The 12,451-nt window shown below is 36.4% G+C and overlaps 1 pseudogene; it reads right to left on the bottom strand.

Moving 5' to 3' along the window:
• Positions 1-6,244: 6,244 nt before the first annotated feature.
• Positions 6,245-7,239, bottom strand: LOC106822812 (olfactory receptor 6C2-like; annotated as a pseudogene).
• Between the last annotated feature and the right edge of the window lie 5,212 nt (positions 7,240-12,451).

The raw sequence follows: 12,451 nt of genomic DNA on the forward strand, positions 1-12,451 counted from the left end.
TGGGTATTTATCCAAAGAACTTGAAAACACAAACACATAAAGATACTTGCACCCCTATGTTCATTGCAGCATTATACACAATAGTCAAGACTTGGAAGCAACCTAGGAGTCCATCAAAGGACGAATGGATAAAGACGTGGTATATATACAAAATGGAATACTACTCAGCCATAAGAAAAGATGAAATCCGGCCATTTGTGACAACACGGATGGACCTTGAGGTTATTATGCTAAGTGAAATAAGTCAGAGGGAGAAAGTCAAATACCATATGATCTCACTCATAAGTAGAAGATGAAAACAATGACAAACAAACACATAGCAACAGAGGTTGGTTTGGTGGTTACCATAGGGGACGGGGGCAGGGGGGAGGGCAAAAGGGATGATTAGGCATCTAAAAGGAAACCAAATAAGAATATTTTAAGACTTAAAGCTAAGTTTTGAAGGATTGGTTAAGAAATATTGATTTGGTCAATTAAAAAAGGGAAATAAAAGTTACAGTAACTTGGAGATGAGGTGATTTTATAAATTTGGAAAAATCTTGTATGATTACATATTACATGCTGTAGGAGTTTATGGTTTGATGTTGGTAGATCAGGGCTCACAATCAATAAATTTGTCATGAGTAAGGAGGAAATCTCCTGTGATAAAAGGAAAATGCTCTTGTTGCTGGTTGTCTGAATAAATAAAGTAGCTCTCTTTTTTTATTAGTTTTTATCATATCACCATTTCTTTTATGGATTTCTTTCCCTAATTTTCATTTTATGTTTTAATTAAGGCAAGTATTTGTTTTTTAATTATCATGCATTTTCATATTTTTTATATTTTGAATACAGCAGAGTTTTATTTATTATTAGGATTTATGTTGTGGGAGACAATATATTATAGAAATAGTCTGTTATCATGGCAATAAATATTCAAATTTTGCCCAGGGCACAGAAAGAGGTTAAACTGTGAATTTGATTAAGATTTATAAAATTATGACTTTATATGTTAGATTTAAAATGATAAGAAGGACTCATACCAAACAAGCCTTATTATGCAGCTACAAAAAATTTAAGGCTAGATATTTTGTTTTCTCATTTCCCTTTCTTTTTTTTTTGCTAATGACACATGTTTATATACATAATATATCTAAACAATATTTTTGAATTTAGAAAATGTCTTGACCTTGATAAATATGTCGCCCAGAGAAGTCCCTAAAACATTTTCCATGTCTAACGCTTTGTTTTTTAAGTTGTTCTTGCTTATAGAAACCAAGGCAGAACACTGCCAGATAGCCAAACCACAGAACTGGCCCAAACCAGAAAGGTCCAAGATGGCAATGGGGTGTTGTGCACAAAAGGAAGTGTGTAAAAAATGTGTCATGTGCAACAAGGGAAGATCTGTGCATGCCCTAAATGCGCCCACCCCAGCGGTGACACAAAGACCCCTCCCCCTTCACATTCCATGAGAACCCTGCTCACCTTCGCTTTGGGGAGAATGTTTTAGAGCATGAGCTCTGCCTCCTTCATTCACTGATCAATGAATAAAGCTTATGCTCTGCCCGTCTGAACCTGGTCTCCTTCTATTGGCGTGAGCAGCTCTGGGCAAAAGGACCCACTTGCAGGGACCAGCCGGTGGTGTAGTGGTTAAGTTTGCATGCTCTGCTTCAGCAGCCTGGGGTTTGTGGGCTTGGTTCCTAGGCCCAGACCTACACACCACTCATCAAGCCATCCTGTGGTGGCATCCCACATATAAAATAGGGGAAGATTGTCACAGATGTTAGCTCAGGGACAATCTTCCTCAAGCAAAAAGAGGGAGATTGGCAACAGATGTTAGCTCAGGGCAAATCTTCCTCACCAAAAGAAAAAAAAAGGACCCACTTGAGGGTCATCAATCCCTTAGGGCTCAGTAACAAGTATACCATAAAACAAGTCATCTGTTTTCCAGATGATTCTCTTAGATTTTTCAAACATATAATCATATATGAGTAAATTATAATAATTTTTCCATAGATTCACCAATGTGATTTATAATACCACAGAGCTGTATTACAGCACAACTTTTAAACAAAACTTTTATTTTTATGAAATCTATTACACATACAAAACAGTGTATAATTGAAGAGATATCCACAACCTAGGATAAGGAACAGAACTTTACCCGTACCTTAGAAACCTCCTATTTGTCCCTCCCTGCTCTCATCCCACTTTACCCCTAATAGATGAATTCATGAACCACTTAGTTTCTCTTTGCAACCTTCTTCATCCTGCTCTGTGTCTGGGGACACTGACCTGTGTAGACTGTATGCACAGACTCCCTTTCCAGTGGATTTGACTTTGTTCAGCCATTGAGAGCTCCTATCAGTAAACGGAAAAGAAGAAGGTGACATCATGTGTATTTTAGTAGTCTGTTTTTCCCCACTGCTCTACAAAGTTTGCCTAATTTTGAGTATTTCCTTTATAATTCAAGATCTTAAAATATATTTTTTCATTTAATTGCTATTGAGTTGCATCTAGTAATTTAACATATTCAGACATCTCTTGTTTAATATTAGGAAATGTTTCTAAAATTCAGACTTACTTTTCTAAAATGCTAACTGGGATTCTACTCTCCGTAATTTTAAATGGGAAAAAATTTTACACAGCAATTTTAAACCACTAATCAATGCCTTATGACATGAATAAAGCATAGGAAAATCCTATATGTAAGTAAAAATTAAAACTATCATGTTACAATGTGAATACTTAGGACATTAGCTCTTAATTATCAAATAACTTATTATTAACAGTAATTGAGATTTACATGGTATGCATTAATATAACCTATTTTAATGCCAGAAACATCAGGCATTCTCTTGGCTCAGACTCAGTACACTTCGAAATATTTACACCTGATCCTGAGTTTTTCCCAATTGTATTTAGAACACAAATGGAAATTTTATCACATATCATCTTGTTAAACATACTGTAATCAGTTTGTATGACATAAATAGAAATTTATATATAAAATTGGCCAAAAATTTGTATTAAAAAATATGCATTCTATGAAGTACTCTAATTGAAGAAGTATTCACCCTGGAAAATGTTGATTTTGAGATATTATGCCTGGAATATCTCTATTATATTTTATTAACATTAGAGGGGAACATGATAGGGCTCTGAATTGATATTGATTCTCAAGAACCTGAAGAAGCATCATGCTCCCATGTTAGAATGTGGGGAACAGGAATAAGACAAAAGGAGTAAACTGACTCATATCTGGTTACAAAGGGTCCACTAGGCTCATGGGCGAACCCACAGGGCGTTTCCCAACCTCAAAGGTATAAATAGATTAGATGTGTTTGGGAAATGACAGAAACCCCATTTGATTGTTTGGCCTGTGGGATAAGAGCTATCACAGAGTAGAAGGCAAAGTGGACGTCTCTATAATGTTCCTTCCCAACTCGAGATACAAATGAAAATGTAATCTCGCTTTCCTCGGCTTAAACCTTTGGCCATAAAGCAGGTCTCTGTGACCTGGTGACAGGGAAAGAAAGATAGCTTTATTCACACATCCATTGGTTGGGTATATGGTTGTAAATTAAATATACATTTCTTCTGAGCCCTGCTCAATTGAGGTTCTGAAAGACAGCAGCTAGGGGAAATCTTCCCAGTGGTCAGAACCTGGGATAGTTCATGCACCTACTCATCCTCTTTGTGTAGAAAGCAAAGTGGCTTAAGAATGAATATTTGTTAACTGACAGTGGTGAGTGGCTTGACTTGATCAGGGGACTAGAAGGAGGAAGACTAAAATATTAGCAATGAGAGTATCTGCGGAAGAAGTATGTAGTTAACTCTTGTAAATGGGCATGAAATGTGAAGATAATTTTATTGTATGTTAAGGCCAACCAGAGAGCATGCAGCATGGAAGAGGAACTGAAAAAACTAAAAAACTAACCAACAAGAAAATGAGGAAATGAAATGAAAATTAATCCAATCAGTATCTGCCATCTTCTACCAATGGCCAGCTCAGTGCTAGTACAGTAACTATATAAATGAAGAAGTCTTAGTGACAAGTCTAGTGGCTATGCTTGGGCCAGAATGAGCTCCAACTCACCAAGACTTATTTAACTGCCAAATGTCTCATTTGGCAGCTAACACTGAGCACGCAATATGGCACTATCCCTTAAGGATACCAACAAGTCACCTGATGTAATGTTGATTACATTGGTTCCCTTTTCTAGTCTAGAAGTGGCAATGATATATCTTCATTGGTATTGATATATATTCCTGCTGTAGGTTTACTTTTACTATTCACAGAGCCTGTGCTAGTATCAGTTTGTGATAGTTTGATCCACTCACATGGAATTCAGTTTAACATCACCTAGGACCAAGCGATACACTTTATACCAAAACAAGTTATGCACTGGTTACTTATCTATGCATAACTATGGGCACCACTGGTCCTATCATGCCACCGAAATCTTCTGACATGATGGAGTGATAGAAAAGCCTTTAAAGGTACCGTCCTGAGGCATCAGTTTGGAGCTGATACACTGCAAGGATAGGACACCATCCTGCTAGATGCAGTATATGGTCTAAATCAATGATCAGATCTAATCCTTAGACACGGATGGTATAATTTTTCATGTATTTAATTCCACCCTAATTTTTATCAATAATGTTTCATTGTTTCCTATCCATATGTCTTGTGCTCCCTTTGCTACCAGGCATTTGAATAGTTTGATGCCATTTTCTGATTATAAATATATATAGCAAGTTTCTGCTATATAGAAATTCAATTAATTTTGTAAATTATCAATATGCAACCAACTTTGTTAAATTCAGGTATAAATTATAATTATTTGTCTTTTAATTATTATGTACATATGGAGGATTTTTCCCATAATTATTCATTGCCTCTCCATACATGAGAATTTTATTTCTTGAGACATAGATTTGTCCTGAAGTGAAAATATGTAAGAACATATAATGATATGGTGACAAAAATTTTGGTAATCTTCTATGTGAGGCAATTCAAAAGACAAATAATATACCAAGAGTGTTTGTGGATTTAGGAATGGTAGTTTGGAAACAACCTGTTTGTTATTACTTGTATTCCAAAATTTGCTACTAAAAGTAAATAAGTTGGGAAAAGAATTGGTCAGGTTGATGTTTAGTATGGATGGGAATAGAGAATATATAAAACTCTTTTAGAATTGCAGAATTGAAAGATGCAACCAATTCTTATCTTCAACATGTAAGATAGAAAATTTAGATGTTCTTTGAGACATATTAAAAGTCTCATGTCAAGACCATGTCAGTGATGAACCTCTGAACCTATTAAGTAAATGTCTTAATATTAAGTAAACCATTTCTGTTGGATATAGGAGTTTTTCAAAAGAAACTAAGGGTATAGCTCTGCCGTGAAAGTCTCTTAAGTTCAAGCCATCTGTAGTTAAATCTAAGGAAGCACATTTTTAAGTAGAAAAGTATGTGAGACTATTGGCACATAGTATAAACAAGAATCAGGTGTATTTAAATAAAAGTTTATGTTTTTGAGCATTTAGCCTGGGCTGAGAGAGATTAACTTTAGATCAGTTTTGTGCTCACACATACTATGGAAAAAAAAAAAGAAGGCTGAGAAATATACTCAGCCCCAAGGAAGATCTATTTTTTTAATGTTTTATAAATGTTTTTAGAACATCTCTGAATATGGCCAAATAGAATAATAGGCAAAGATCTCTCAGATGGTGACTCAATGAAGTACAATTAATTGAAGTGCTATTCTCAAGGAACACAAGCGCAAACTAATTCAGAAGCTTACCGTAGCCACAGAGTAAGGGGCCCTTGGGAAGTCTGTCAAGCAGTATTTTAGACTTAGTATTGACCAGTGACTGCTGTGTTTTTTCAATTCTTATCCTCTCTGAATGATAGTGTTTCTTAGGTTGTCTTTTCTCTGTTCCTTGAATAAATGTCAGGTATGTGTATGTGACAGGTCAAGTCTCTGGATCAAAAGAATCCACATGTGAATAATGCTGCAATAAACATGGGTGTGTAGCTATCTTTTCAAGGCACTCATTTCATTTCCTTTGGATATAAACCCAGGAATGGAATTGTTGGATCCTATGGTAGTTCTATTTTTAATTTTTTGAGGAAACACCACACTGTTTTCCACAGTGGCTGAACCAAATTACATTCCAACTATCAGTTGTACAGGTGTTCCCTTTTCTCCACATCATCAACAACAACACGTGTGAGATGATATCTCATTGTGTATTTGTCAATTATTCCTCAATAAAGATGGAAAAAATAGAGGACAGTAAATCATTTCAAAACAATAAAGGAGCCACATATGGCTCTGAAGTAATATAATCCTCTTTATACAATGACTGAAAGCTTGTTTCACTTGCTTATTCCTCAGGGTGTAAATGAAGCAGTTCAACAAGGGAGCAACAGAACTAATGAGCACCACATCTCCTTTATTTACGGCCATCTGGTCATTTGCCAAGGGCCTGACACAGATGAAGATGCAGCTTCCATAGGCAATAGAAACCACGATCATGTGGGATGAGCAGGTAGAAAAGGCCTTTCTTCTTTGTTGGACTGAGGGGAATCTCAGAATTGTCCTGATGATGCATGTGTAGGACAGAAGCACACACTCTAGGGTGATGATGAGTGCAGATACAGCCACGAGGGTAATCATTGGTTCTGTTACTCAGGTGTCTGAGCATGAGATCTTCAGAAGGGGACCTACATCACAGCTAAAGTGACCAATGGCATTGGAGTCACAGAATTCTAGCTGGAGGTCCAAGCTAAGGGGTAGCAGAACGATCATGAAGCCAGACACCCAACAGCAGAGGACTAATAAGGGACACATGACAGTCATGTAATGAAGGGGTTTGCAGATAGCAACGTACCGATCATAGGACATGGATGCCAGGAGAAAAAATTCTGTTGTTCCAAAGAGAATAACAAAAAATAGTTGACCTGTACAAGCATTGTAGGTAACTGTATTGTCCTCAGTTTATATACTGAACAGGAATCTAGGAATTGCAACAGTGGTAAGTGAGACTTCTAGAGAAGAAAAATTTCTGAGGAAAAAGTACATAGGTGTTTTAAGACAGGAGTCCACCAACATGAGGGTGTAATAGTCAGATTCACTGTTACACTAAGCATGTAGGTGAGAAGTGGAAAGATAAAAATCAGGATTTGCAGTGGTGGGTCATCCGTCAATCTCAGCAGAATAAAAGTTGTTATTGCTGTGTGGTTTCTCATCACTGCTTTTGAAATCTACCCAGTTGGCATGTAAAAATCAAAGAGATTTAATGAGGAGGTAGATATTCAAATTCTGTAACATAACACTGTGCGTATAAAAGCCAAGCAGACCACTCCATATTTATTTTCTTCTTTCTCATCATAATCAATATTGCCACAGTTCCAACAGTCTTTCTGAATTTTACATGTATGAGCAGCAGATTATTCCTTCAGGATCTATATTATAGTAAAACAATCCATCTTTTTCTCAGATCACTCTTTATCCCTCAAAATTTAAGAATTTAGTTGATTGACTGTAATTCATTACATGAATTGGATTTAGAAATAAGTTAGGGGAAACAAGATGTTATTTCATGTGTATGTAAATGTTCTTTTTCCAAGACAAACCTTGGATATAGCACATTTCCAGATAATTAAGAATATGAATTCTCTTCAGTTGTTACTATCCGAGCATTGCTTTAAGGGTAAGATGCAGTTCTCCTGGAAGACAAACAGTCAACCAAACACAACACTGGATCCTGAGATTATCCTTTGTCTTTTTATTCTTCTGTGCTTGTATTCCTTATTCTTAACTAATAGATGTTTAACCTGCAACTATTTTATCAATAGTGTGAGAAAATGTTTGTTCAAGATATTTACAAAAGGAATATCCTTATATGAATTCATGTTCCATTGTGCTTGTATTCCTTATTCTTAACTAATAGATGTTTAACCTGCAACTATTTTATCAATAGTGTGAGAAAATGTTTGTTCAAGATATTTACAAAAGGAATATCCTTATATGCATTCATGTTCCATTTCAGTTAATTTACTGCGGTCCCCTTTAAGCTAAAACCACTTTTAATGTCACTGAATATAGTCTTCCAGGTTGTGCCTTTTTTCATTGTGTTTTTAATTTCTTTGAAAGATATCAGTATCTCCACCTTCTCATCTTACCCCTACTCAGTTTTGGCTTTAAGCCTCTGCAACCTGACTTTCACTTCTACCCGCCTCTCCATCCCCTCCCCCCCAACATAACACCTACAAGAACTTCAGTATTGAAACCAACGGCCTATTTTTATAATTATTTTGTGGCATCCTCACAATATACTTTTTTAATTGAAGTTCAGTCGTTCTTCAGATGCATTCTGTGCCATCAGTCTGATTTTCCTCCTAACTCCAGGTCTCTCTTTTCAGTGTCCTACACAATCTCCTCACTCTCTGTTCATCTATAATAGATGGCTCTTCCCCAATATTCTATCTTGAGACCTCTTCCTTCCTCTTTTCTGGTTGTTATTCTTTTGACTCCATATTCTTCAAGGATGATTTCACTTCCTCAAAAAGACTTGTCATTTGATCATTTGTATGATGGATTCAAAAGGCCAGAACTTTCCAAAAGAAAAACATTGCTAAGTATACATCACCAGTTGTAAGTTTCACAGACACCTCACATGCTATATGCTCAAGGTGAAATCTTGCTCCCTCTCCAATCCTTCTCCTCTTCCAGTGTTGACTATTTTCTGAGAATTTTAATGTCTTTTATGTGCCCTAAAAAGCTCTTCGTGGACATGACCTTCCTTATTTCCTTGCCTCATCATTTACAAGGTGCTCATCTTTTCCCTCATAACTTAAGTTCCACTAACCTTGACTACTTGCAATTCTTCATATTTTCTACACCCTGTCCCCTCTGCAATGGATAATCCCCTGACTACTAATGGCTCTTGGTCCTTCAGGATTCTCCTTAGTTATCAATTCTTCAAGCAAGTCTTCACTTATCCACTCACAGTATATGAAATTATGATCCCGTGTTATTTGCAAGCACCTGTTGCCCACCCTGTCTTGGAATATATCACGTTGGATACCTCAGTAAGCTTATATTTCTCCTTTATGTTTCTGGAAACTTCTCCAAAGTAGAGGCTATATTTTATACATCCTTATATTCCCTTATGTGTTGCACCTGTAGGGTGTTATGTAAATTTGAACTGAAGAAACAAAACAGAGTTCTCTATTGAAATAAGCTTTACTCTTTAATGCCTGTTTTGGTCAGTTGGTTCAACATTTTAATTTTCACATCTGTTTCAAATTGCACTGTAATTTTGAGTGCATTCTTACACAAAAGGCCTGAAAAATCACAATTATAAACTTTGTAAATCCTCCTTTTCCAGACTTTTCCTCTGGCCTTTGACCTAGCCCTTACTTTACTTTCAACATAATTCTTCATCCACTGTTGTTGTTCACTTGCTGGTTTTCCTCTAGCAATCTCTCTTCTGGATCTCTTGCTTTTAGGTCCTTACACTTTTTCTTATTTTTCTGCATGTGCTCCCCATATAATATTTTTTAGATATTGAAGTTGTTTGACTTTCTGCTTCCCCTTTTTTTCAAAGTTGAAACCACCTACCACGTGTCTAAAGATTCACTCCTCTTCTAAGAGAGACTGTGGAGTGTGGCATGTTCTCTTTAGTTTTCCCACCTCAGTCCCCAACTTCAGCACCCTTCCCCTGAGAAGAGGCACTGATGTTCTTCATTCAAGGAATTGCTTTGCTTAGTTTTTGTTAAAATTGGCAAGAAATCACATCAATACTATATATGAAGACATTCCAGAAGTTCAAGAATATACTAATATGCTTAGGATCCCCAACAAAATCTAAGAACAGAGGATTTGTTCTTTCTTTGTTAAATCCTTTGTTGCTGCAGAAACTGAGCCTGACACACAGCACGTATTTCATAATTTTTGAATGCGTGATTTAATGTACCTCTTATAGAATTTTAACTCAATTTGGATTTTAATATTTTAAAATATAGAGACAATTTCAGACAATACAGATAGTTAAACATCTCAGACTGCAACATCAGGAAGATTAGAATTCCTGCTAAATCCTGTGATTGTACCAAGATAGGCTCTATTTCTTCTTTATTTACATAATTTACTTTCCTACCTATATTCTAAAACCAATTTCTCTCCTACTGAAACTCTCAGTCCATTTGCTAATATAACCTGAAATTAATTAATGAGGTATCCTATAATGTTCATAGTATTAATTCCATCCCTCTCTTTATAAACAGATCAGAAGGTTCATTTAGCTGCCCAGTTTATTGCTCTGTCCAGAACCAACCTCAGTGAATAATCTTTTTAGACAAACAAATGCTTAAGCATAAAGAGAAACCAACAAACCGACTTTTGGTAAGGGAGAAATTATGTCATCCATTGCTGCCCCTTGAAACTGTCATAGAGCTTCTAAAGACTATGTTATTCAACTTTTCCTTGCCTTGTCCGTATTCCTGTTTCTCCATCTTCTTATCTGCCAATCAATCTAAAATAGCACAGCAATCTAATCTTTATTTGGACCCATATTTTGAGATATAGAATCTGACACCATAGTAGCAGTGAATTGCTCTCTTTTGCAGTGATTTTTAATTGGGAGCCAAGTATAGGCTGGTGAGTCTATCACCCCTAGGATATGTGATCATGCTGGAGATTCTTCAGTGCAGTGGGAATTTCAGGAGTTTGGAATCAGACACACTCAAAACAGAATTCTGATTTATACAAGGGTCCATAAAAATATTCAAATAAATTACAAATTTTATAATTACTAATAGACTTCAGAACATACTCCAAAATAGCTTTCTGTTCCATTCTCACAGCCAGGGATCTCAGTCCCTTGTGAACAGACTCTTGGTGAATCACAACTACAGTCATTACAGAAGCAATATCATTTGGAAAGGAGAAGAGAAAGCTCATTCTGAGTGTCTTAAAGATAAAATTTCCTGAATCATTTAATCTGTAGTTTGCTTTTTAAATTTTTTCTACTTTCTAACATGATCCTTTATCCAAACTTTAAAGTTAACCAGCTTCCTTTCTCTCTTCCTCTTCAGAAACACAACATCTTTTTAATCCTCCTTTCCATCTTTATATTTTATTAAGTAAGGATGAATTATCTTCTCCTTTTTCGGAAGACAAGACTCTTCGCATTCTTCTAGTTTATCTGGGTCTTATGCAATCAGAAATCCTTCCACAAATGGAGGGTAAGCAAACTAGGGCAAAGGTCAAGTTTGCTTCCATAGCCTTTGTTCTCCATCTCACCTGCCAAAACTCCCAACCTCCTTTTGCCTGACTCCCCAAGGTGTACTGGCCTGTGCATTGGTTGCGTGTGGAATGCTGCACTCTGAAATTCTCTTGGGCTCTCTCTTCCCAGCTAATGATGCACCTCTGGACCCTTCTCTCCCCATCCCCCTTCTCCTATTAAAGCACATCCACTTAATTCTCTGGCAGGACTTGTTTCCACTTGGCTATAGGAAAATCTGAGACAAGTCATTTTTAGTGGTACTACTCTATCCAGTGTCTACTATTTGCCAAGTACAGGGCTAGGCTCTGTATGGTAAAATTCATTTAATTTATACAGAAATTCTCACAGTAGTTATTTATGTAATGTTTTATCTTCTTTTTCCAAAAATACTTGCATTTAACTAGGTTATTTAATGTGTGTAACTCTCTGAATTGGAGTCATCAAGGATGCTTTTCACAACATAGATTCTTGAACTCAGAAATCTGTATCGTTTGTTGATAGTATCTGTGGCCATTATGTGTTTTCTTTAGCAAGAAGAAAAGGCTCCATTTCTGTTCACAGAGTAATAACTACTCCTACTCCTTAACTGGCATTAGTTATTTATAACAGCAGCTATGAAAGTACATCTTATCTAAAAGCACAGTCTCCAGGGTTCTTGCTATTTCTCTGCCACTGAAAGAAATGATATCTCCCAGCAGACATCAGTTTGTTATGTGAATGATTTTTCACTTAGTTAGCTTTAAAATATTTCCTGCAAATGACATGAGCCCTCTGAATCTGAAAAATTAATTCCTCTCTCTATAAACATGTGCCTTATAAAATCCTGTGAGGTCCGTCTCTTGGGGCCAATCTTGCTGTAAATGGACCATCATAGGAAAATGGGCTCTCATGCAGGATAACTAAAGCAAAAGAATAATAAAAGTAATGGTGCAGACCTGGCACAAAAAGAATGAAGACACTAACAAAGCTACTGGCCAACATTACACAGTGGCAGCCTGTCACATCCACTGATCTCTCTGTTAAACTCTCAAGGTTTTCAAGAAATTGATAAATAATGGAACCCTTTCCTTTGATGACCATTCCACTCCTTGTGAGCCTCTCACACTAATCAACAGCTTTTACAAGGCAAAGTTCTTTGTTTTCAAATTCTCTGAGATTTTCCATATCCC

This window comes from Equus asinus, chromosome 22, assembly GCF_041296235.1.
Source record: "Equus asinus isolate D_3611 breed Donkey chromosome 22, EquAss-T2T_v2, whole genome shotgun sequence".
NCBI lineage: Eukaryota > Metazoa > Chordata > Mammalia > Perissodactyla > Equidae > Equus > Equus asinus.